The sequence below is a fragment of the Equus quagga genome, unplaced genomic scaffold (assembly GCF_021613505.1).
Source record: "Equus quagga isolate Etosha38 unplaced genomic scaffold, UCLA_HA_Equagga_1.0 73442_RagTag, whole genome shotgun sequence".
Lineage (NCBI taxonomy): Eukaryota > Metazoa > Chordata > Mammalia > Perissodactyla > Equidae > Equus > Equus quagga.
The window spans coordinates 6,895,220-6,921,808 of NW_025802777.1; the positions used below are offsets into that span (position 1 = coordinate 6,895,220).

Sequence of the window (26,589 nt, forward strand, 5' to 3'; positions counted from 1 at the left end):
TGCATGGCACAAAGGCTTGATACATATCTGTTGGGAAAAAATGAATGAAAAAAGGCAGAATGCTCTCTCTGAGCATCTCTGGCTGGAAACTGGGGCTCCCTACACCTCAGAGGACAGCCCCGGCCCCAGCAGATGGGTCTCTCTGCCTTCCCTTGGGGTGGGGGGCTTGTTGCAGCCTGCTGGGGTTTTCACACCCCTGCTGCCAGCCAGGAGGGGCACATAGCCAGGTTGTGCTAATTAAGCCTCTGTTTTATGTGCACACGTTTGAACCTGACCCGGAGTATGCAAATGTGTTCCCAGCCAGAAGGCAATGCGTTCTGCTGGTGCTGGCACGGGTGTCGTTTCTGAAGAGAGCAGTGCTCCCCGGGGTAGCAGCAGCGGCAGCCACAGGACAGGCTCAGCTTCGGGAGAGACCGGAACCCGCAGCGGTAATTCCACTCCGCTGCTTCGATTTGTCAATTATTCATCCCACGCTGCGCAACGGGCGTAGCGCTCTGCGTGGCCACCTGCGGGCCACTGAGGCCCCAGACCGGCTCAAGGGGCTTCCAAGGAGAGAAAGGGGCGCCGCTGTGCCTCGATGAGCGGCCATGAGCTGGTGTGAAGCCGCCCACGAGGGGTGAGTTCACGGGTTGCAGGGCTTGGCCATCCCAGGGATGCTTCCAGCTCAGCCAGGGGCGCTTCTTTCTAGTCCCAGCCTCGGGGACATTTAGAATGGGCTCAGGCTAGCCCCAAGGAGCTGACAGTGCTCGGTTCCCCGGTAAGTAGGTTATGAGGTAAGAGAGGCCTCCCTGGCTGCCTGTCACAGTGGGGTGGGCTGATCAGGGGGCAGAAACTAAGGAGTTCTTGTGTCTTTATTTTCATCGTGATGTGAACAAGATCTGGAAACCATTGTGTGAGGCTGGTTCTCCCAAAGAAGTGGAGTCAGAATTTTCCAGGCAGGGGGAGGGAGCGTGTGAGGTTTATTAAAATGTCTTAGAAAGTCTGCAACTAACTCTCAGATGGTTCACACACACACACACACATCCACACATCCACAGAGAGAGGAAGAGAGGATGGCAAAAGAGAGGTGCATCCTGAGACAAAAGAAACTGTAGTTCACAATTAGAAGTAAAACCAAAGAAAGAAAGACACAGACCTGTGCTCTTGACCCATGCCCTCTATGGTCCACACTACTGGGCATTTGGGCCATCGTTTTTAGACTTCGTATAGAAGGCCTTCATATTTGCTGTAAAATTGTCACTGACTGAACTTTTTGCCATTTTGGTCATTTGCTCTTAGAGAAGCTATGTAGTGATAAAAATGCTTTCAAAGTAGAGAATAAGGACAGTTTTATTTCTCCATGTAAGCCAGCATGCTTCCTGTTCTTAAACAATTAGCTCTATAAAACTCACATTTTCCTTTTTGCTTTGGCTGCTGGGAAGCTCAGAGCTGTGTTTTTCACTTGCATTGTAGCAGCTTCTTTTAGAAATAGGACTAGGATGTGATTACTTCCATCCTTTTGTTACTTGGTTCTTATAACATACACACATGCGCACACATACTCCTTTTCACTAGTTTTCTTGTACCTGTGACTTTTATTGCAAGCTCTTTCAAGTCGTCTTTAAAAATAATATTGTCAAGGCAAAAGTGCAGAGCTTCATACATAGTGAACCCTCAACAAGTACCAGGTTGATTAACCGACCTACCGAAAGGAAGGAGGTATTTTTCAAAGATGCAAATCTCTGTCTGAATGCTTCACTTCAATCTTCTCTACACAAATCTGTCCACTTCTAGTCATCATCCTCCTGTCTACCTCTCTCCCTAATTGACGCCACTGTTTGCTTAAACCAGAAATCCAGAAGTCACTCTTGGTTTCCCTTCTTTTCTCAACCCTAACGTCCAACCCATTAGCAAAGCCTGTCAATTCCGTCCCCTTCTCTCCTGCTCCCTGGTCACTGTCTGACGGTGAGGAATATATGATTCCCTTGAACCACAGCAATAGCTTCCACTCCTGCCCGCTTGCAATCAACTTTCCACAGGGGGAGGTTTTAAAACCTGAGTCGCATCATGTCCGTCCACTGTATAAAATGATTCAGTGCCCTCCCATCCACTTAGAATAAAGGCAGACCTGCTCATTGCCACCTTGTAGGTCTGGCCCCATGACACCTCTGCAGGTGCATCTTGGGTCATTCTCCTCCCACCCAGCCTGGCCCACCTCATGCGGTTTCTGCACTGGGTGCTCTCCTCCCCCTGCTCTCATCCGCACTGGCTCCCTCCTTCCCTTCCTCTGGGACTTCACCTCAAGTCACTTCCTCAGAGACCCTCTCCTCAAACCCCCACCCACCCCCATTCATGGCAGAAAGGGGCGGGATTTCAGAGGGCGGTGCTGTCCGATGTCCCCCATCAGAGGGAGAGATAAATGCCACCATTCAATGTGCCCCTTCACTTCCTTTCCAGAACGCATCCATTTGTAATTAGATATATGTATATGCCTAAACACACACACACATATATTTGTTCTTTTGCTTGTTTCATTACTTGTATCTCCCACTAGAGCTTGGACACCATGAATGCAAGAACCTTGTCTGATTTATTCATAAGTGTATGTTCTCATCTGGTATGGTGCCTGGCACATCGTAGGTGCTCAATAAATGAAGGAAGGAATAAGTGATTCAGAGCCCCTTCTCGGCATCCCTTGCATTGATATGAGTAGCCACAGAGACTCTCTAGCCAACGGTTTGGGGTGGGGTCCATGTAAAATGTCTGGCTCTGAATCCTCAGTTCGAAGCCCAGGTGGAAGAGGGTTTCCCTGGTCAGGTGTGAGTAAGAAGCTCTCTGCGTGGTGGGTGGAACCTGGAGGAATGCAGCTTTCGAAGTGGGGCTGGTGGACAGGTGACAGGGGCTTTCCACTGCCTTTATTTCGGTCCCTACCTGGGTTGGGTAATCTCCACGGTTACAGGAGGAGGTCCGTGACTGTCTTGGTCCTGGCTAGGTTGCATGTGTGTGATACCTCTGTCCACACAGACTATGGAAATAAATAGGGTCTAATAGAGGTGCTTCACTTTGAACTGTAGCATCCCACGTGCCTTGATGGACCACCGGAGAGGCAGCCAAGTCTAGCCATCGCAAGTGAATACAGAGAGCCTGGAGGGAACGTGGCAGTTTTCTCTCTAGTGGACATTGGGCAGCACTGCCCTCCAAAATCCTGTCCCTCTCTGTCGTGCTGCTCCACGACCTGCCCGCCCCACACACTGTGACAGTAGTAAAATTGTGGTAGTTATCGCTTTCCCTTTTTCTTGCTAAGCTTTATGACTTGTTCCTTGAAACCCATTAATGTTTGCCCCAACCACTTAAGTTGTTTGGGGCACAGCTGGGGCTCCAGAAAATGGTGTGCCATCAGGTTTACTGTATCTTTGGTTGATCTATACTATAAGTGTTGGACTTTTGTAAACCTCCGCCCAACCTACTGTGGAAATTGTCAAACACACAGCAAAGATCAAAGAATAGTACAGTGAACAACCAGAGACTGTCAGCCTGGACCCAGCGATAGTTATATTTTACCCTGTTCATTCTCTCTCTGTATATATATAATATGTAGACTATATATCTATGTAGATACACATATATGTTTTGTTTTGTTCTGTCTTATCCATTTAAAAGTAGATTGCAAACAATCGTGACACAATAAATATTTCATTCTCCCAAGAACATTCTCCTATAGATCCACAATACCATTCCTACATCTATTGAATTAACTTCAATTTAACATCATCCACCAGCCAGTCCAGATTCAAATTTTCCCAATTGCATCAAAAATATCTTTTAAATCTGGGTTTTTTTTTTCCTCCAACCAAGAACCAATCAAAGGTCCACATGTTGCTTGTTGTGTCTCTCTTTTAATCCAGAAGTCTCCCAGCCTTTTTTGTTATGGCTCTGACTTGTGAACTGCCCGGTCCCGTCGTCTTCTAGAAAGCCCTGTATCTGGATTTGTCCTGGCTGTGGATTTGCTTTTGGTTAAGCAAGGTTAGCAACCTGGTTTAATGTATGAACTGTGCTCTGCCAATAGTTAATTTCTTCAAGATATGGTGCTAGGCAGGTTTATTTATAAACTGTCTACTGCTGAAAAGAATTTAAAGCAGTTTACAATAAAATAGAAAGTCTGTTGAATAAAGAGAAAATGTTTTATAACATGTAGGAGGATGGGAGATGGGATGAAGGGGCAAATATGCCGTAAACATATATTAATGAGGTTTGTGTAACTAAACCTGAGATTTACCCCAGAGTTTTCTGGCTGCCAAAGCAAAAGTCAAAATTAAAAAGTTAAAAAATCATCTTCGGGAAAGATGAGCTTTCCTTGCACTGGATATAAAAATAATTTCTCCCATGGATCCTTAGACAAACAACATCAAACAAAATAATGAGCAGCTTCGTAAACAGTTTCAAAAATGATTCAGGAACATTCTTCACTGAGCTGCTTCTGTAATATAGAAGGTCACCAGCAAGGGCACAACATTAAAATATAACTCAGTGAAATCATTTTTTAAATGAGTCCAGTGTTGGGAGGTTGATTTCTGCATCTAACCTGATGCGAGGACAGAACTGGTGTCCCCTGAGGATGGGGACACCTGGCCCCGACTCTGCTGTGTCTGCTGGCCTCCCCCGGACAGGTCCTCAGGAGCAGACAGGTCCCAGCTGAAGCTGGATGCTGGGACAGAAATAGAGCAAATGCAAGGCTGGCCCCCAGGGAGGAAGCTGAGAGAGGCTGAGCAGTGGGCTCCCCAAGGCAGACAGACCCCCATCCGACAACCTGTCACAAAGGTGGCCACGAGTGAACTTGCAAGCTCTGCTGAGATTTTCTCATAAATATTTGCTCTCTTTGCTTAAGTGCAGAACCCAAGTTCAGAACAGCACAGCCGTGCTGCCTTCCTCCCTCCCCTGGAAAACATTTCGAGAAGGTGTAAGAGTGAGAATGGGTTCCTATTCTCCATGAGGGAGGACCTCAATCTGGCACCCTTCGTGCCAGCCTGCCTCTGCCTCCAGGCAGGCCACCGGGGTGAGTTAGCTGCAGACGGTGCCCCTTGCAGCCTGCACAGTTTAGCATGTCCATTCAAACTTTGGAAAGTGTCTGCCAAAAGACAAAATGCATGCTCTTTCACATAATAATTTTTCAGTTATATATTATATATGACATCATAGAAATTTTGGGCATAGAGAAAATTGATGATCCCACCACTCTTGAAAACCAGCTAAGTCAGTTGCTCAGAAAGGCTCTCGGAACAAGGGGTGGGAACTGCCCTTTCTGTCAGCGCACCTGTTTATTCCCTTCTGCAACAGAACTTGCGATTACACATGTATTTATATTCAGATGTATACATGTACAAACACGTGTCTATATTCGTATTCCTTTAGTCTTTACATTTTTTCATATTTATAATCATAATTTGTATATAATTTTTCACAGCACGTTTTCTCACTTCGTTTTGTATCATATGCTTTGTTCCATTGCTGAGTAGTCTTTACAAAGTCATTTTTTAAAATAGGTGTAATTTTCCATTGAATGGATGTCCTGCAATTTAATTACCCACCGCCAGAGTTGTGGACAAGTCTGGTGTTGCACCTCTTCTTTTCATCCCACATCAACCGCACTCCTGGGGCTGTAATGATACAATGAGATCACGGCTCCCTTTCCTGGCTTGCAGTGGCTCAGTTTGGCCATCACCGCGGGGGAAGGCGGTTGCCTTTTTTCTTGCTGTGGCTGGGAAACACGCAGCCAGTTCCTCTAAAGTTGTGTCATGTTACTGAAATGTGAGTGTTGGGAGAGAGGTGAGGACACGGCCCTAGCAGGAATGAACCGAAGCTGGGTGACATTGTGGAAGCGGGGCCCTGAGGCTGGCCCTGGCGGCTTGCTCCTGGTGGAGGACGTCGGGCAGATGTGGCCAGGCCTGCGCTAGGCCGGGAAGGAGTCCGTGCGTCGTCGTGGTGGGATAATGCTGTGGTGATTCTGTCCCCCCAGCCTCTCTCGAATGCATTTGCCCTAAAGCACAGTGTGTGTTCAAGTGGAAGTGATCTGAAGGTCTCTGGGTGTCAGCCGTGCTGGAGGCTGTGGTACGTGAGTCGTCCGGAAGCCGTCTGTTTTCATCATCCTGTCCTCGTCAGAGAGCTTTGAAGTTCATGGTCCTGCTCTGGCTCCCTCGGGGGCTGTCCTGTGCCTCTACCATAACTCTTTTCACAGTCGACCTTGGGGTGTATTCAGATGCCACCCCCTCAAATCCCCCGGGGACTCCAGGATTCCTAAAAAGCAGGGATTATATCTTTAAAAGGATTAACTTCCATTAGTATAACGCCCATTAATATAATATAAAATTATTCATTTCTGTTAATAGAATGAAAAATTTTTAAAAAGAAACACTTCACCCAGTAAACTGAACTAGCACTGTTTTTCTGTGTTCAGTGCTGGCCCTGGGCTGCATGCAGGTCAGGTCTTAGCAATTTATTACCGTGGTATCGTTGCTGCCCTGTGTTCTGTCTACTCTCTGTCTCTGGCTTCGTCTGACCATCAGTATCTTCCCATGTTGACACAATGTCTACATACCCATCCTTTTTAAAGGCTCTGTGATAGCCCAGAGATGATGGGCCTAACCTAACTCTCTCCAGTGCTGGCCACAGATGCTGAGTCCACGGCTGTAAGCTGTGAGCATCTTTAAACACAGGCCGAGTCTCAACAATCCAGTATCTAGGGGGTGAATGGCACTGAAGCTCCCTCCCGACCACCTGGAAACAGAGCAGACCCCTCCCTGTGCTCAGTGCCCCTGTCCCTCTCTGGCCAGCTGGACTCTGGTGCCCCCAGTTCCTCCTTCCCACGCTTGCTGAGGGAAGGTGAAGCCAGATGTGCGGTCCCGCCTAAGCTGAGCTGTGCTCAATTACCCACCAGCCCCTCTGAATATGGTTTCTATACAGTTCGTTTCTACGTTCTGGAACTTCAGACCATGCTGAATTTACTTGTTTTATGGCTCGGAATTTCAGGAGCAGCATGACAGATGTTAAACGTGTGAGTCTCTCAGTGCTGGTAAAATAAACCTTAATCAAACTGGGGTGTCGTGACTCAAAGAGTTAGATAGCCCTTAATACATGATGTCAATCACCAATACAGATGTTGCAAGTTGAGTCATTTGGTAGCATAGTAACTTTATATGGTCAGAGAGCCAGCTGTGGACATTTAAGGGGGAAAACCCTTTTTATTTCCATACAAATATATTTCTGATCATAACTTAAATATTTTCTTTAGGCAAAATACTGATTTCTCTTTCTCACCATATTCTGTAGGGAAACTTGATATCATTTTGTTTTTCCACTCCACCAAACTAGCTTTCGAATTAGAGATCCTGCAAGACTTCGATTAGAATCTCACTTTTGAAATAAGTTTGAAGCACGTTTTTTAAGGCTAGTATTCTATCCTCGAGGATTAAAGTCCCACCCTCGCTTGTTGACAAGCAGTAGTGTTTCCTGAGGGCTCGGAAAATCCCTTGTACTAGGATGGGGACCTGAGGTTGGCTCATGTCAAGGTCACATGGTGTCTTCTGGGCACAACTCATTCACTTGACTCCCGACCCAGTTACTAGCATGTTACACTCAAGCATTGTCAGAATAGTGTCCCCTTTGCAGAGAAAATGGCGTTTATGGTTGGGCCATACTTAAAGACAACAATGACTTTTCCATGAATTATTGTACATATTTCTTCCTGTGTCCATAAACAGAAAGACCATGAGAAACCCACACGTCCTCATTTGTGAAGAAGGGAATCAGACGAGGTGAACTCCAGGTTTTATGGATCAGTATTTCCATTTCTCCCAAATCCATTTGACTTTGAAATACCAAACCTAGATGCAGACAGACACAATGTAATATCCTTAAGTGCCGCACGTTATAATGAAAAGTAAATATTATTGATTAAATTTTTTAAAATATATTCTAATTAGGTAGGTAGTACAGAATATATTCTCCTTAATTAAAAAAATAAACATTACAGAAAAGAACTAAAGTCCACTCTGACTCCCACCCCCATCCTAACACCCTCCTGCCCCTCCTAGAGACTATTATTGGTTTGGGGGTGTACCTAATAGAGACCTTTAAAAAAATGCATTTACAGACACATGCCACTATATATGTGTGTCTGTATAGGTATATATACCTGAAAGATATATAGCATTGTTTTTTAAAAAAACGTAATTTGTTTCACATCTTGGTTTTTCAGTCAACCATGAGTCTTGTAGATCTTTCCTGTTTATAGAGGTAGCCCCCGTTTCTTTATCTGGCCTCTTTGAAGATTCTCTTCTGGTCTCCCGTCTCCCCTCCTCCAACCATCCTCCTTGACCCCACCAGGTGCATCTAAAGCATGACTTCCTTCTGCTGTTTGAAAGATTTCCCCTTTTCTGTCTGTTCATTCTTCAGAGCCCCATCAGCCATCATCCATGCGGGGCTCTCTCCGCCCCCTACCTCTGTCAGACGTCATCCTTATCTCCCCTATCTCTGTAACCTACATTTGTATCTGTTATCGCTTGGATTTCGCTTATATTTTTATCACATGGACTTCCCTTAATCATCAATATAATTAACCTAACCCTCACCTAATAAAGGCTTGTTTCTACGGCTGTCTCTTTTACCAGACTACCTCTGTGAAGACGTGGACCACATTTCTGTTGATCGATCCACCCTGCATGCATGCACAATGTCTGGCTCATAGCAGGTGCTCAGTTAAGGTTGGGTGGTCTGCCCGAGGTAGGGCACATGAGCTTGTCTGAGGAAACTTCTGCCTAAACGTGATGGCAGAGGGAAGGCGGAGTTGCTACAGACCAGCCTGTGGCCGGGATTGTTGTGCAGAGGGGACCGCCCCCTCACACACATCCATTTGGGAGACTCGAGGCTACTTCTGCATTTGCAGGGCACAGTCTGTGGCTGAAACGGAATTTGCAAACCAGCTTCCCACAGTGCTTCTGTTCCTGTTAAAAATAAACCCAACTCCATCCATGAGGGTTTGTTTTCTTAAAATAAAGAAAATACTCCACATCCCTCCCAAACCTGCCTTTGAGCTAAAACCTGATGCAAAGACTTAATCTTTAACTGAAATGCAGGGTGAAGCATAAACGAATACTGGCAATGCTAGCCTTTTGAATCGTCCTATGAAAACCCACGTCCCTGGGAATCGCACACTTGGGTATCTATTATGCTGGGTCCATGGAGGGGAACAGAGTTAGCAGGCCTGCTCTGACATTAACATAATGTAACAACTATACAGCAGTATTTTGTTCTGCATAAAACATTTCTTCAGCTACATTAATTTCATATGTCAGGTAATGCTAATTTTTTGGACTAAGAAGTATAAATAAGGAATAAGAAAAATATCATGGGAAAATTTCCATAGCTCATATTTCATATATCAAGGGATGCTAATTTTTTAGACTAACAAATAGAAATAAAGGATAAGGGAAAATATTACGGAAAAATGCCCGTAGTGGTTCATTCCTCGTAACTTCACACAAGTTATCAAGGAAGACCGTGACTCAAAGGGTGCATATATGGAATAAGGATTTGAATTTTTTGCTGCAGGGATGGTGGGCAGGAGATGAAGAAAGAAAGAAAGCCGTGTGTTCTCTCTGTTAGAAAGCGCCATTAGCTATAAGTACAGGTTGGGGAAAGTTTTTTTCGATTTGAGAAAATTCTTTGTATGAAAAGACACATCCTTTCAAACATGATTAATATGTCTTGCCTGTGGCTTTCTGCTCAAATTATTTGTAATTCTAGTGAGGAGGAAGCGTTTCTTGCTAGCCAAAACAGCCGTCTGGATGAATACAAATGAGTTTATAAAAGGCTTGAGTTCCTAATGGGGTAGACTCCGTGCAGGTGACCTTCATTCGAGTTCTGTTGCTGAACGCTGTTAGCCACAGCCTGGCTTCATTCTCCTTGGGCTTGGTGGATGCAGGGCCGAGGCAAGGTTGCAGCTCGCTCTGCAGCAGATTCTGCCTGTGGTAGACATGGGGAAGAGGAGGAGGGAGGAAGCTGTTTCCAGAACCTTCCACTGCTTCCAGAACCTTCTGCACCTTCCATAACCTTTTGATGCCTCCACATGCAGACTGTTTCACTGAGCAAAGTCGATTTGCTGGGCAACCTGGGGCCCAGGGTGAATCACTGGTCTCCAGGACAGGAACAGATGCTCCCTGCATGGAGGGACGGCGCTAGGGACCACAGTCTTCAGGATCTACTGATGGGGAAAGAAGCCCAGCCCAGCTCCATGGCTCTGCCCTCCAGTGAGGACCAGGCAGGAAGAGACCTGCAGCCCAGCGGAAAGAGCAGAAACTGGGAAGTGATCGAGTTGCCTTCTTTCTGAGAAGGGGAAGGTTGGGATGTTCCAGAAAGAAGAATTGCCCAGCATTTGGCTTCCCCAGTGCACAGAAGTTAAAAGCTTGAAATCAGATTTGTGGGTTCAAATCCCTCTCAGGCTGTGACCTGGGCAGGTTACTTTTCCTCTCCAGCCTCACCTGCCTTCACTGGAAAAGGTAATAATAACATCTGTCCCAGAGGACAACAGGGACAATTAGATGACTTAAGTGGGGAATACTCTTCCCACACTGCCTGGCACACGTTACGGGTTAAGGAAATGTTAGTTTTAGGTATGCACACTTATTAATAAGGCTATCATTGTTACTTACTCATCTTTAACAATAATTAAAGGGAGTGACAGCTAAAGAAATTTACCTCCAAGGGCGAGACCAGAGAAGTTGAAAACCAAGAGTGATCTTAGAGTATTGGCAACATCGTGTCAAACACTGAAGAGTAAGAACTAATATTTTAAAAAGTAAAAGTTTTAAAATGACTTTGAACAAGAATTAAGTGAGTTCGAGTCAGTCCAGATGATGAAACTGGACTTTTTCCCACTAATTTTTGCCACCTTAGCTCTGCGTCAGACTGGTGTCTAGAAAAGGGACATCCCGGTGATGTGGCCAAAACTAGGGTGTCTGAGGACCCCTTCTAAAACTTGAGCTTAATTTTTCCCAAGTAACAAAATAAAAATATGCAACAAGGCAAAAATGAAATTAGGAAGTTAAGTTTAGAGGTGCTTCTGAATGCCTGAACAGCGACAATTTCGTTTTCCTGCCAAACACGGTGAACTGCTGTTTCTCCTATTTTCTCCCTTGGGAATTAAGAAATTATTGCACGATAAGTCATTTATCTTTAGTGCAGGTACAACAAGGCTATAACCACATATTACCCAAAATGGGGAATTCACGTCACATTATTTTCTATCAGTGAGTAATAGACGGGAAATGGGAAATGTCACCACAAGGCTGGCTGGCCATCTGGTCAAAGCTGCTCCGTGCATACAGCAGCTGATCTGCATGGAAATATTAAAGCAACAAAGTCTGAATCTGTTTGGCTTCTCCAGGGAACCTTAGTTCATGCATGGAAGGAAGGCAATAAAGTCCAATTATTCTGGACAGGGCTGCACAAGGCATATGAAAATTATCTCATGGAGGGTAACTCTAAAGCTAAGTATTTTTTAAAACAGCCATCCGTCACTCCAAGTAACAAAATCAAACAAACTGATCAATCTCTGAGGAACTACCCATTAATCAAAAGATGGTGGTGAAATGTTGGCAATTTTTCATCATTCCACGTGTAATATTTTAAATCTGACATGCTGACAGGGTGGTCCGAATATATGAAATTATCAAGTCCTAAAGGAAGGATAAGGAAGCTGCTTAGTGTGGGACCATTTGTGCATTGTCTGTTTATTGTGGATCCCCAAGATTTCCAAGAAAGTGCTTGCTTTCTGCTTATTTGGGGCACACAGTACCTGTAGTTAAAAACGACAGTAATAAGAGGCTCTTACTGCGGAGCATGACTGAATCATTGGGGATACCCAGCGCTTTTCCAGCACTCCCAGAGCCAAGCTTTGGACCGTGGAAGCCCCACGTCTCAGGAGGTCGGCGTATTGGCCCCACCTGTCTGTGCTCGCGAGCTTTCTCACACCGGGCAGAGTGGCTGACTGCAACAGTGGAGATGGATTGTGCTACTCAGTGGGTGATTGAAAGATTAGCTGTAGTTAAACTGGAGTGAAATTTGTCACAGGTGTTATTGCCTGGGCCAGCCTCGCAAGTGTAAAGTGCTGGTAGTTGGCTGGCAGGATTGAAAGTTTATTTGAATGAACACACTTTAAAAAAATAATAACCATGTTCTTCGTCTATTTTTATTTTCTCTACTTCAGTGAAAACACAAACATCCCAACAGGTCCTGCTGGATTTTCAGATCTCTGAGTCTTGCCCGGCACCACACTGTGCCAAGAGGAATGAGCGGTGGTAAAGAGGGAACTTAGATTGAGGAACTGGCATGCTGAGTTCCGAACCTGGTTCTAGATGCTGTATAGCATTGGTCGAGTCAGAGCATCTCTTGGGGGCTCAGCTTCATGGTCTATAAAATGAGAATGTCGAACACTAGATCAGGAGCCAGCAAACTATGACTCATAGGCTGGACCCAGCCCTCTGCCTGTTTTTATAAATAAAGTTTTATTGGAACACTGCCACACCATTCATTTCTGTATTGTCATGGCTGCTTTTGTGCTACCGGGGCAGAGTTGAGCAGTTGCAACAAACCTAAAATATTTACTGTCTGGCCCATTACAGGAAAAGTTTGTCGACCTCTGGACTGGATGAGCCCCATCCAGGTTCCTTCCAACTCTGAAACCTATGGTTCTAGGAAGAAGGAAAGAATATGAGACCTTTGGGTACCTGAGTGGAAGGGACAGCACTGAGGTGGAGAAAGGATCAAAAAGATGGGGACTGGATGGGCCAAAATAAGTGCTTTTTATTTATTTATTCACCTTTTCCCCTCATGGTGTTGCTTCCCCCTGCCCCAGGGGCCGTGCTTTGGGGGCCCACGATGGAAGTGTGATGGGCTGGGAGAGGGGCCCAGCTCATGTTTTAAAGACGCAATAACCCTTTAGCAGCACACGATTCCCAATAAGAAATTGATGATAGCCGTGGCTCGTTGGCGCCATTCTGACAGCCTGACTTTCCACAGGCAGGACAGTTGAGTAGCTGGTGGGTCAGATCTGGTCGGTGGTCTTCATCAGGCAGCACCTGATGCCGTGCTGAGGGCATCTGCTCTCGGTCTGCCTCGCTCCGTGCAGCCCACATGTGGCTGCCAGACCCGTCCCTGCCCTTCCCAGCCCACCAGTTGTCCACTTGGGAAGTCACCATTCGAAGCCTCTGCCGAGGTGCCGAAAGTCCCCCTCAGTCTGGCCTCCCTGAGCCCTCCAGCTCATGCTGGCTCCTCTGTCCTAATCTGCTCTCCCTGCCTTGACTTTTGGGCTCCCTCCTCCAGTTCTCCTCTCTGACTACTGTGCTGCTCCCGGGCCCTGGAACCTTCTCTGTCTCCCCACTGTTAGCTTCCACCTCTTCCTCCTTCTAGACTCAGCTCAGCGTTCACCTCCTCCATGAGGCCCGCTGGCCTCTCCTTCCTCGGAACTCCTCTAGCATATTTCAGCAGACAGACATCTGCTCGTTCCGTGCACTTCAGTTCTGGCCCCGTGCCACACATCCACACGTCCTTGATCTCAGGGTCCCCGTCTCATATTCCTCTTGTGGTTGCAGGATTGGGCCTTGACTAGGGACTCAGTGCTTAATCGATTATCGAGTGGTTTGGCCAGCCCTGCTGAGGGGGCCTTGGCACTATTCTCCACAGGAGGTGGAGACTGGCGTATTTCACAGAGCACCTGCGTGGGGTGGAGGGTCTGCTCAGCTGTATCAAGGTCCGTAGAGCAGCTTCCATGGGCAGCAGGAGATGGAGAAGGCTCTCAAAGGGTCCTGAACTCCAAGGCCATCAGTCAAGGTGTCCTAGGAGCCGAGGGCAGGCAAAAGTGGAAGCACCGTGCATCTGTGTGCATCCCTGCATGCACCAGAACGATCTGAGAAAAGATGCACGTCCCTGGACCCCCACTCACCCGAGTCCCAGGTCAGTCCCACTCCCACACTGTGTCACGCCTGGTGCAGAGGATGAGGCAGGACATCTCCACCCGGGTCCTGTTTCCCCTCCTAACAAATGCTTACCACTCCTGCTGGAACGTGACTAGGTGGCTGTGTCTGAATGTCACATTTGAATACCAAATGGCTGCATTCGCCCTCATGGGCCCAGGTCCGAGAGGGTCTGATATATAATCCTGGCTCTCGCGTGGCACCCACACTGACCACTCCCCTCGTTTCTGGGCCTCCACCATGGTCATGTGGAACCTAGGCCATCTGCCTTGCTCAAAGTGAGGAGAGCCTAGCTTCTCCCTGTGACTGACTCTCCCGATTTCCCCCATGTGGATTAAAATTCAAGGTAGACAAACACTGCCAGCAGCTTGCACTGTTGCAGGGCATGGATCTCCCTTGTTGTGCTCGTAGAGGGCACCAGCCCTGGTACTGAGGTCACTCGTCTCCCCATTCTGCCATGTCGCTGCTCCACAGTCCTGGGCGCTGGAGGCAGGGTTCTCATTGCTCATGACAGTCACCAAGGCAGACATCCTCACTGTCTGTAGGGCACACACCAGAGGATTGAAACAGGATGGGAAAAAGCCATCTTGCAGTAAAACTTACACTCCTCTCCAACTTACCTTGAGCACAAAAGGCCAAAGCTTGGGAAAGAGAGAAATGTCGATACTTTCCTTCAAATCTGAAACAGTGGTTTGTAATTTATGTGTTAACTCCAGGGACAGAAGCATCTTCTTGCAGCGTACTTGGGTTACCCTCCCCCGCGCATCTGTATCCTGTTCTCTGGAAGGAACCATATATCACAGCGTCCTCCAGATGCCGGCACACGGAGTGTGTGCAAAGGAGGGCAGCGGGAAGGGGCAGGACCGAGCTTCCGTCTCCAGAGGGGCTGGGGTGGGGGCGGGGATGCTGGGCTCTGTTCCTCCCGCCTTTGCCGGGCTAGGAGCAGGCATCTTTGAAACCCCCCGCCCATCCTGGGGAGCTTCCCGTGCCTCCTCAAGTTAACAAGTGAGGACAAGGAAAGACGTGTGCCAAGTCAGGATACACGATTTGGGTCTGAGTTATTCCCCTGGGGTTCTGATTCATTTTATTTCAAGAAAGGCTCCGAGCCCACCAGGGTAATGACATGTATTCTTAGATAAAGTAAAGTGGGGTCTGGAGTTGGAGAAAGAGAGGCCAGATGAGCTGAGTGTCGGGTGTGGCTGCCTTGATTATACTGGACATGAAAAGAAGATGAATTTTATAATAAACGTAGGTGCCAGCGAGCCTGCTATTATCTCAGTTTGGAAATCAGTTCAATCCACAAAGAGGAGTGCAAAGATTTTGCTTGGAGGTGCAAGTCTATTTTTAAAGTTAAGGCATTGGGCCGGCCCGGTGGCACAGCGGTTAAGTTTGCACGTTCCGCTTCAGTGGCCCGAGGTTTGCCGGTTCGCATCCTGGGTGTGGACCTACGAACCACTTGGCAAGCCATGCTGTGGTAGGCATCCCACATATAAAGTAGAGGAAGATGGGCAAAGATGTTAGCTCAGGGCTAATCTTCCTCAAAAAACAAAAAAAAATAAAGTTAAGTCATGAATAAACGTCATATAATAACTTGATAGGGATTTTTTATCTGACATTTTGCCATTGAGAGAAAATTCTAAAGCCCGAGGGTATCATATCGGCCTCTGACCTTCATGTCTGAAATACTAAAGATTCTCCAACATGATTTTTAGTTAGGAAATCACAATGCTGACATTTCTCTTGAGAAGTAAGGGGCAAGGAACCAGGATGATAAATGCATTCCTGAATCCTTATGCTGCTGCTCCCCCATCAGCCGGCCTTGGGGCCCCCAGCCCAGCACGAGTGCTGCATCAGGGACCCAGGTGCCCCTCCAGTCTGCATTCTGGTCCCCCACCCCCAGCAGTGACCACCAGCTTTGGGCCTCACTCTGTGGCTCCCAAGACATCTGCCCACACAGATGCACCTCTGATGTGTGGAATATGACTTCCTTGGCCAAAAAAATTCCAAGCCATCCACAGGACTCAATTTCAGGATTTTCTTGGAATGTTGAGAAAATCTGTGTCTTTGCCATGGGAACATTCAGAAGTAGAGGTTTGTGTGGCTCTAGTTACAAGGCGGTCTGTCTGAAGCTATATGACTGTCTGACTGGCTATTCGGCAGCCCACCTCACTCTCCTCTCCTGAGCATCAGTAACCCGGGAAAGAATGGAAACTACCTTTAGAAAATCCTCCCATCTACTTCCTATCCTTATTCTCTTTCTCCATCTCCATTCTTCCCAAGAGGATCCCAGAAGGGACCATGTGATGCCTCATGCTTCTCCCGGAGCAATCCGCTGGCCACTTCCGCGTGGTAGCTCAGATGCTGCCAGGAGCCCGCTGGATGCCTTGGTGGTTTAAGAAGGAGCTGAGCTTTACAAAACAGCCTCCACTTTCAGACGCTTTTGGACATAGCCAAGTTTTTAAATCTTTGATACTCAGTGCCTATCGGAAAAAAAAAAGGAGGGGTTTTTTTTTCCTCCTTTCTGAAATGACAGCTTTTTGAAAAAGTCTGGCCTGCCCCCAAGCCACTGCCATTTGGGGCTGTCTGCTCTGCAAAGCTCACAAATTGAAGCAAGCACCCTCACTGCAGCCTGAGCTATGACAGCATCCCGAGAGAGTCACTGCAGAGCAAGGAGCTGGCTCCACGGGGTGGTGGGAGGAGGGCAGTGTTTTAAGAGACATGCTGGCTCACTCCTGCCAAACATCTAATAAAGATGGATGGCTTGTTTTCTCTTCTCCGCCCAGGTGCCATGGGAGGGCCTCTGTGATGGCCGCCGTGTGCACATGAATGCATGCAGGGCAGGGCTGGACAGGCTTGGAAAGAGATGTTTTACTTGGGGTCACTGTGGCTTCTGGTGGATTGTTTAGAAGTATAGAGTCTGCATCTTTTGTGGGTTGAACTGTGTCTCCCCAAAAGAGGTGTTCAAGTCTTAACCTCGGATACTTGTGAATGTGACCTTATCTGGAAATAGGGTCTTCGCAGATGTAATCACGTTAAGATGAGGTCGTACTGGAGTAGGGTGCACCCTGATCCATTGACTGGGGTCCTTATAAGAAAAGGAAAATTTCTGATGCACAGTCACAGAGGGGGCAGAGGGCCATGTGAAGACAGAGGCAGATAATGGAGGGATGTATCTACAAGCCAAGGAGTGTCAAGGATTATGGACAACCCCCTGGAGCCTTCAGTGGGAGCGTGGCCCTGTGACACCTTGATTTCCGACTTCCAGCCGTCAGAACCATGAGCCAATAAACTTCTATTGTTCTAACTTGAGTTGTTTACCACCCAGTTTGCGGTAATTTGTTACGGCAGCCCTTGGAAACTAGAATACCAACTCTGATGTCTGTGGCTCTTGCCACTGAACCACATGTCCTCACACAACACTGTGAGATCTCATACAAGTACCGAACTGAGTGGCTGGAAGTAAGGGAGACGCTGCGCTGGCCCATGGCATCACGCTCAGCAGGCTCCCTTCCCTGGCGGTAAGAAAGCAGACTTCACTGGACAAAAGGCTTTTGTTGCAGTAAAGCATGAGGTGGGAAAATGAGAATGGAGGTAATGGGCAATTTCCACATTTTACTTTCCGTGCTACCGAATGGTTTACACCTTTACGACGAGAACATAATAATGCAGTTACTTTGCGTGATTGAAAAGTAATGCAAGAAAGATTCTTTAAAAAAAATAGCTACATCCAGGTAAAAATGGGGTGTGTAACCAATGTGGGCAAGATCTTCTTTTTCAGCGGCTGAATTGGGTGAGGTCCTCAGCGTGGAAGGGTGACGGAGCTGAGAGATGAGAATCTACACCGAAGGCTTGTCTCTAACTGGACTTGGGTGGGAAAGCAGAGAAGCTTTTACTGATACTGATTGGGAGAGAAATAGCCCAGAAGGGAAAAGGAGAAGAAAAATAAAAATACATTTTGCCAGTGCCAAGGCTGTGTTGGTGGAGTTATGGTCTCCTCCTCCAGGAAGCACACCCACAGGCCTGATTTGTAGCTCTGTGTTGCGACTTCTCAGTGCCGGCCTGCTGTCCACGTTGACTGTGTACCTCTTGGTCTCTGTCTCGAAATTTTGGGTAAATTGGGGCATAGATGATATCTTGTCTTTGCATTCCTCTCTCACTGCGTCTACCAAATGTGCCACCAGTGTTCAGTTAACCTCTACATCGTTGAATTAAAGTCAGAGGTGCAGAAGTGTGAGAGAATTTTTTTATCATTTGATAAGATGAAGTTTGCAGTTTCATTTCATTTTTAACATTTTTAACATTTTGAAATTTGAAAAAGAAGTGAAATTTGTAAAGCACAGGACTAGGCGGACTGAAAACTGCTTTCAGACCAGAGACTGAAAAATTTGGGTAATTGTATTAGTCAGCAACAGAACCCACAGGATGTGTGTGTGTGTGTGTGTGTGTGTGTGTGTGTGTGTGTATTGCGCCTTCCTCCCCCAGCCCCCGGCAACCACTCCTCTTTTTTCTGTCTCTATGAATTCAACTATTCCACCTCATATACATGGAACCATACAGTGTTTGCTCTTTGTGACTGGCCTATTTCACTTAGAACAATGTTTTCAAGATTCATCCACATTGTTGCGTGTATTGGAACTTCATTCCTTTTTAAGCCTGAATAATATTCCATTGGGTGGATATACCACATTTTGTTTATCCAGTCATTCACGAATGGGCACTTGGGTTGCTTCCACCTTTTGGCTACTGTGAGTACGGCTCCTATGAACGTTGGTGTACAAGTATCTGAGTGCCCCTTTCAATTCTTTGGGATATGTATCCAGGGGTAGAATTGCTAGGTCTCACGGTAGTTCTGTGTTTAATTTTTGAGGAATCTCTGTGCTATTTTCCACAGCGGCTGCACCATTTTACATTCGCACCAGCAAAGCACAGGTTTCGATTTCTCCACATCCCCACCAATACTTGTTGTTTTCTGTTTTTGTTTTATTTGTTTTGGTTTTTGTCTTTATATAATGTCCACCCCACTGGGTGTGAAGCAGGAAAATGTTTAAATGAGATCTGACTTGAGCATTTGCAGCCCCCTAAGCCCCTTCATGTCAGTTTAAGTTCGGCAGATCAGTTTGACAGCCAGAGCTGGATTTTCTACCCCCTCTCTGAGTTTGTGATTTAAGAGTAAGCGTTCTTCGACTTCCCTCCAAGAGGTGAGCGGGGTGACTGATTTCAAGCTGGAGATGAGACCGGGAAAGGAAACACACATCTCCATGCAAGGGCTGGTGTTCCGAGCCCACGTGGGAGCCGGCCAGGCCCTCTTTAGGATCAGGCTGAATGAGAAATCATCCCAGTCCCTTTGCCTCTCTTTCTCTCTCTCTGGATCTCTCTCGCTCTCCCAAGCAACCACAATAAGTAAGACTTCATTTCCCTGTTCTCCCTTCAGGGCCCCAGCTCCAACACTGCGAGAGCTTATCCTGGTTTAAAACATTTTAAATCAATAGCAGTTTGGGGCCACTGGAGTTTAATTCAGGTAGACTCCTCTACAAACCAATCGAAACCCGTCATCGCTTCTGGGGCAAATCCTGGTGGATCCTGGGCACACCTGCGGTGGGCCGTCTCCCAGCCTCTCTCGCCTCTTCCCCACTGCACAGCGGCTTTGAGACCCCACTGCTGGCCCCACCCCACACTCCCTCCAGCTCTCAGGAGGCTGCTGTTCCCCTTTCCCACTCCCCCAGGAGAGCTGTGGGGCTTCCTACTCCAGGGGAAGGTAACTTCCATCGAAACAGCCTTCCACTGGGCTGGCTCCTTTGGCCTCCCAGGGGCAGCAGCTCCTGCCTCTGTTAGGAATTCGGATCGCACACCGCAGGGTCCAGACTGAGTGGCCACTTGTCTGATGCCTTCCTACATCACACTGGCAGCCCCACTTACCCCTGAGATGGCAGGGGGATGAGTGTCCCCATCTCAGGGTGAGCTCCCTGCCTCCCCAAAGCTCCCTCTCTCCTCCCAGCCACAAAGGGCTCATGACCCCTTCTCCATTCTGCAGTGTGTTCTAGTGCCCAGGGGGCATGGTCCTGAGGACCCAAAGGTCCCCTCAGATGTGCCCAATAGGTTTGAGGCCCCAGACAGGGTTCCTGCTGACTGGTATGTCGGTCAGGATGCATTAGCCCACAAGTAATAGATAATCCCACCTCAACAAAAAGAAAAATGTGTTCTCTCATTGGAGCAGAAGTTCTGAGGCAGGGCAGCCACAGGGTAGGTTGATTCAGTGGCCCAATAATGTCTTTAAGGACTCAGTTTTTTCCATCTTTCTACCAGCATTCTCAGGGTCTGGCTTGGTCCCCAGGGTAGCTCCCTAAGACACAAGATGGCTGCCACACTGCCAGCAATCGCATCCAGATGCTGAGATATCCAGTAGCAGGAAGAAGAGGTGCTTTATCTTCTTCATTCTTCTCTTTAAGAGCAAAGAAGCCTTACCCAGCAGCCCCCTGGACATCCCCTTAAATCTCACTGGCCCTGACTGTATCACATGATCAGCTCAAGGAATCACTGCACAGGGATGGGCGCACTCTGATTTCACGTTTTCTCCAGGTGTCTCCTGAGACACTTGTACCCATTCCTGAGCAAAACTGGGCTCTGAAGACAAGGAGAAACAGAAGTTGCAAAGTTTGTGAGACCGGCACCCTTACCTTTGGGGTCACCCCTTGGTACCTATCATGTACTTACTTCGTTGTTGTATTTTTCACTTTTTTCCTTTTTCACATAAGAAATACATAAATATTTTCTGGCTCTAAATAATTTATTCAGTACAGACGTATATGCAGTAAAAACATGTCCTTCACCGCCCTCCCCAACCTCACTTCCCTCCCTAGAGGGAGCCTCTGTCTCTGTCGTGGTGTGTCCTCTTCCTGTCCCCTTTATGCATGTGCATATAGGCACATGTTCATACACACACAGATGCTTCACTTTCATTTTGACATAGATGGCATCTTGTTTTGCTGCTGGCACTTCTCTTCTTAGCTCTCAGTACTTACAGATCCATTTCATTCACTTTAATGGCTGAACATTATCCCATAGGGTGGATATTCCATTGCCTTGCATTTTAACTAGCTTCTCAATCTTGTGCCTCATCCCCCTAGCTAGGTTATAAACATCCTGAGGGCATACTTTTCTTTCTATCTCCAAGCACTTAATACGATATTTTCCTACAAAGGGAAAGTCAATTACTAGTTATTGATCGGAGAGGTCCTCTCTCCCCTGGCCCCATAAGCGTTGTCTTAGCACTTCTGACTGCCTGAGGTGGAGCCATTCTCTGAGCCAGTGGAAGGCACACAGCACCATAGTCTGTCAATTTGTCACTCTTTTGTGTATTGACAAGAGTGAGAAGTCAATCTACTAGCAAGAGATAGGTGATAACTTCCCACTGTTCCTTTGGCGATGTTTTCTGGGTTCAAGATGGCACACCATCTTGGTGTCCCTGAGCAGGTTGTCAATCCAGAGTACTGGCTACTTGCAAAGTTATACATTATCTCATTGTTCGACTCAGAAAGGACCATCGGGGCAGAGTTATTAACAGCCTGTGCTTCCTGGAGAACCGTTTCAAGGGCTACTAATGGTGTTCACAGACTATTGAGCTGGAACAGTTATCCATATGCTTAGACACACACTTAATGACCCTTTCCAGGTTTCTTGAGGCAGTCACAACTGCATAGAATAGATTACAACTGGAGGTCTTCTAGACCCTTTTAGTGGTGAGAAATTCCTTCAGTACGAGGCTATCATCTCAAAACAGACCAACCAAATCTGGGGCTGGGATGCAGTTTTCAGGGCAATCACTCTTCAAGCAGATGTTGGCGATCAGACCTGCTGATAGCATCAATGAATATCATCTCAGGCCTTGGTGGGGCTCCTTGTACTTCTGAATCTGCTGAGCTTCCTGTAGTAGCCAAAGCAATTACCATTGTGAAGGAGCAAAGAAACAGAACACATGTCTCCCAGATGTGCTCTTTGCATTGGGGAGGACTCTCAAAATTTGGGCCCTAACAGGAAATCTGGAACGATGAAAAGAAATCAAACAATAGGAATAAGATTGAAATTAGCTTATGTCCCTCAGCTGATAACACACAAGGGGAAACTTTTTGATCAATCATTTTAATTAATATTGATTACAAAAACACTGGTCCCTACTACTAAGAAGTCTACAATTGAATTGGGGAAATATAGCATCCGCATAGGAAGGATTGGAGTACGATACCAGACAATGCGGGATCAAGACTAAGTAAATGCCTATTATGGGTTCAGAGGGAGAATCCATTGAGATGGCAATGCTGTGCTTCCAAACAGGGCTGATAATCTGCCTTGACACATCCTGAAAAGACTGAGCCTGACCACGCCTGCTCACTTATATAAAAACACAAGCACTTGTCTTTGGGACCCAGCCTGAATTGCTTTGCTGACTTGCGTACCACCGTTTGTGTCTTCATTTGTAGAGGTTGGAGGGTTCCCAACCTGCCTCCCTGTGTTTCTACCACTTCCCTTACCTTGAAATAACCATGACCATGACCACTGAAGACCTTGATTACTCTTCTCGCCTCACCTACACCCACCCCCTCACCCTAATTTGTTGAGAAAAATATTGCCGGCTGATAGAGAAGATAGAATCAGGAGAAAACCTAGATACCTCTTGTTAAAAAGGGTTAAGAGGGTTCATAGTAAGTAGGTTGGAACCCAACTTGATGGATTTGGCTGGGGGTTACCATACAGGCCCCACCCCTGTGCCCTGGTACCCATGTCCCCAACATTCTAGGTGGGTGTTTCTGTAGACAAATATTTTTTCAGGCCAACATTGGATTATATGGCTGCAGCCCTGGGATTTAAAAGGGAAAGATGAAACCTTCACAGCAACTTGGAGTTTTCTTGCAAGGGGAGTTTTCTCTACAGAATGTTTTGTTTTAACTGGTAATTAAAGATGGGCAAAACACTCCTGGAGAAATGGGTTTTCCTCCTCTCCAAGCCCCTTTCTCCAAGAGAAACAGGCCAAGGCAGGGCCACAAGGCCCACCCTCCTAACCAGGGCCAACTGCTCCCAATAGTTTATGGTCTGGTCCACTTCAATTTCTCATGTGTTACCTTTCTAGGAGCTGCACGGCCCAGCAATCTGGACACAGGCCAAGGAGTCAAGAACTGTTGACATCCAGGTCTCCACTCTCCCACTGACACCAGCGACCATTCAGCCCCGGCAAACCATATGGCCCCTTGTTTTCCTGATGTATGAGGTGGGTAGAATGCTTTCCCCCTAAAAGAGGACTCCAAGGGATTAATTAGTTAAAATCTGTAAACATGGATCATTATAATTATTATTCCAGTTTCTAGTTAAAAACTGAACTGGCCAAAAGGAAAGAAAAACCTTTGCTTTTCCGGTATTTCCAGTCTGGCTGGTGGGAGACTGTCCCGGGAAGCTCGGTGCTTGCTGGGTCTGGGCCCAGAGCTGTGCTCACCAAATTTGGGGAGGAGGAGGCCAAGAATCCAGTTGAGCCCCAGATATAACTGGGCTCTGGGTGTTTACACCATTTGCTCCAGCAAAGGCTGGACATCTCCCCTGAGACCCAAGGGGACATGTCTACAGTAGGGCCCTAAGCCTTTAAGCTCTTTGGGGATTGACAGGCTGTGTAGGTGACTGGTAAACTGCCTTTTGGTTTCTAATGTGTCAATCTAAAACCAGTGCGTCTTCCTCAGGAGAACCTCTGGATTTCTGACGTTGTTAGAGAAAATGTCTGTATACTAGGAGGGGCCCCCACCTCAACAGTGACTCTTTCCCCACCATATTTATCTTCTTCGTAGCAGCCCCTCTATAGACACCTCAGCCAACACACCACAGCTCCCCTTCTCTAGGTCTAAAAAAATCCCATCCCATCCCAACTTCTGCTTCCATGTGCAAAGCATCCCTTCCACTTACCGACCCTTCTCAATAATTTAGCCCAAAGACAGACCACGGGCAACTCTCTCTGCCGGGTTCCGGTCTGAGTGTCCGCCTCTTCCCAAGACGGCCGACACCGGCAATGCCCTTCACGGAAGGCAGCTGTCTCCACCCACAGGGCAGGGCCTCCTCCTGCTCCACCAAGAAAGTCAGGACATAACACCGTAAGCAGAACAGCCATGCCCAGGGCCAGATGGAGACAGGATAATAATTTGACACTGTTTAAACGGTGGTTGTAAAATATTTGCTCAATATTTACTTAGAGGAAAGACTTAGTGCTCTAAATAAACAAAGGAAGGTCCTGGAAGGGGGAAAGGGCCCCAGAGGGTGGCCTCAGCCTCTCCCCCACCTCCAGAAAATTCATTTCTGGCCCCAAATGTGCCGCCTCCTCTCAGCAAAACAAAAGCAACACAGTTAAGGGCACCTTCCTGTCTCAGAAGGCAATGTCCTGGAGCAGCTCCCTCGGAACCCCTCCTTCCAGGCCCTGTTCACTATTCCTTCGCTCTCCTCGCTCTTTCCGCTGAGGGCAAGTTCTGGAAAAGACTCCTGTCTCTCTAACTTGCTACTGTTTTCCGCAATGTTGCAGCCATTCACCTGGCCCACCCTGTTTAAAAGGAAATGTAGCTTCTTTCCAAATGCACTTGGAGGCGTAAGGACTCTGGTCTTCCTGTAAGGGGGCTCTGTGCCTGCATCCCCCCTGCCCACCACTCCTGGCTCCCCGGGCCCCCCAACGTATCTGTCAGATGGGCCATGATGTAGGAGGTGCACAGAAGTTAAGAGGGATTGCCCTTTGGGTCTTTATTTTCTTTCTTTTTCTTTAAAAAATTTTTTTAAACAGTGATTTGGTCCAAGCCTACATTTTAAACATAGAGAATTAACTAATTCCTTGCAGAACACGCTCAACTCCAGCTAACACTGAAAATACTCATTACCAAGAGTGTTTATAGTGCAGTGTGCTGTGCTGAAGGCCCCAAAATGGACAGGGAGCCTCCCTCCCCAGCTCTCATCCTCTGTGGGTACAGACTGCGATGTGTGTGAGTGTATATACATATATATGTATATATATTCATATGGATGGATGGATATGGTAATTACATACAACTTTCAAAAAAAGGTTTTCCGAAACCAATGGTATCCTAATGAATTGGCACTGAGCAGGGGAGAATGAAACAGGAAATGTGTGTGTCCAATTTGTTAAAGTTAACAGCACTACTGGTAGCCAAGACACTCACTCTATTTATGAAGCAGGGCCAGGCAACCCTTCTTTTATTTAAGTAACCAACCCCAAACCCCTTTCTGCCCATTCCATTTCTACAGAGTAATTAAATACTCAGGCGGTTGCCTCTGGGTTTTCTCACCTAGTGATGGCTGTGATCTCTGGAAGCCTGGGGTCCCTTGCCACACGTTCCACTGGGTTTTATAGGGTCCCCCGAGCCTGGTATGGCCTGTTACTATAAATATTCACCAGCTATGGATGAACGCAATCTAGGAGTTGTGGTTTTTTCTTTGTTGATGTTTCTTGACTTTAGAGCATGACCCTGTTTTGTGCAACCCCTCATTTCAGATTGTATCTTTGGCTGACTGATATTTGTTGCCATTGCTTGTACCTCTTGATTCTCTGCAACAGGCCCTTTGTTCCATATTAAATTAATGCATATTTTTACTTTAAAAAAAAGTACAGAAGGATGTGATGTTAAAAATGAAAGTCCTGGGGCCGGCCCGGTGGTGTAGTGGTTAAGTTCGTGTACTCCGCTTAGGTGGCCCTGGGTTCATGGGTTCAGATCTGGGGCGCAGACCTGTGTACTGCTCATCAAACCATGCTGTGGCGGTGATCCACATACAAAATGGAGGAAGGTTGGGAACAGATGTTAGCTCAGAGCCAATCTTCCTCACCAAATAAAATAAAATAAAATAAAATAAAATAAAATAAATGAAATACCATCTCCCCTGTCGAGACTCTTAGCTCCACTTCCCAGAGGTGACCCCTGTGGACAGATACAGCTTTCGGGAGTGTTCTGTGCCTGATCAAAGTGCGTATTCTCCTTTTTGACACGAATAGGATTATACGGTACCCATTGTACTTCACCATGCTTCTATTACTTAAAATTGCGTCTTGGAACTCTTTCCACATCCAGTCTTTCCACTTGTCCAGTACCTGCAGAAGCATTTAATCTTTTAACGGTGCATACTATTCCATTGTGTGGGCTGCCTTAAGTTAACTAGTCTCTTATGGAAGGACATTTAGCTTCTTACTCAGTTTTTTTCTCCCACCGAGTCAATGAGTACTGGATGTTGTATTATGTGTGTCTTTGCTTGTTGTAAGAGTATATCTGTAGGGTGAATTTGTAGCAGAGAAACTGCTGGGTTAAAGAGAATTCACAATTTACATTTTGATAATTATTACCAAATTGCTTTCCAAAAGGTACCAACAGTAGCATAGTGCAACAGGGCATTTTTTAGAGAAGCCAAAGTGCCCATTTAGTTATCCGTAAATGGAAATCCGTGGTGCTTTTAGCATCCCTTCCATCAAAGTCAGCTGATTCGGGCTGGATGGAGCCAGGAACGAATTTAACTATGGACTTCTCTCTGTGTTTCTCTTCTGAAGCTAAATATATAAGATTTGAGC

At 46.8% G+C, this 26,589-nt stretch overlaps 1 protein-coding gene across 1 annotated transcript in view; it reads left to right on the top strand.

Moving 5' to 3' along the window:
- The first annotated feature begins 440 nt into the window (after window positions 1–440).
- The window catches only part of LOC124234229 (claudin-14), a 61,385-nt gene continuing 35,236 nt past the window's right edge, over window positions 441–26,589 (top strand). The window contains exons 1-2 of the mRNA XM_046651470.1: window positions 441–616; window positions 23,125–23,262. The gene's annotated coding sequence lies outside the window, so the exon portion shown is untranslated. The remainder of the gene's footprint in view (window positions 617–23,124; window positions 23,263–26,589) is intronic.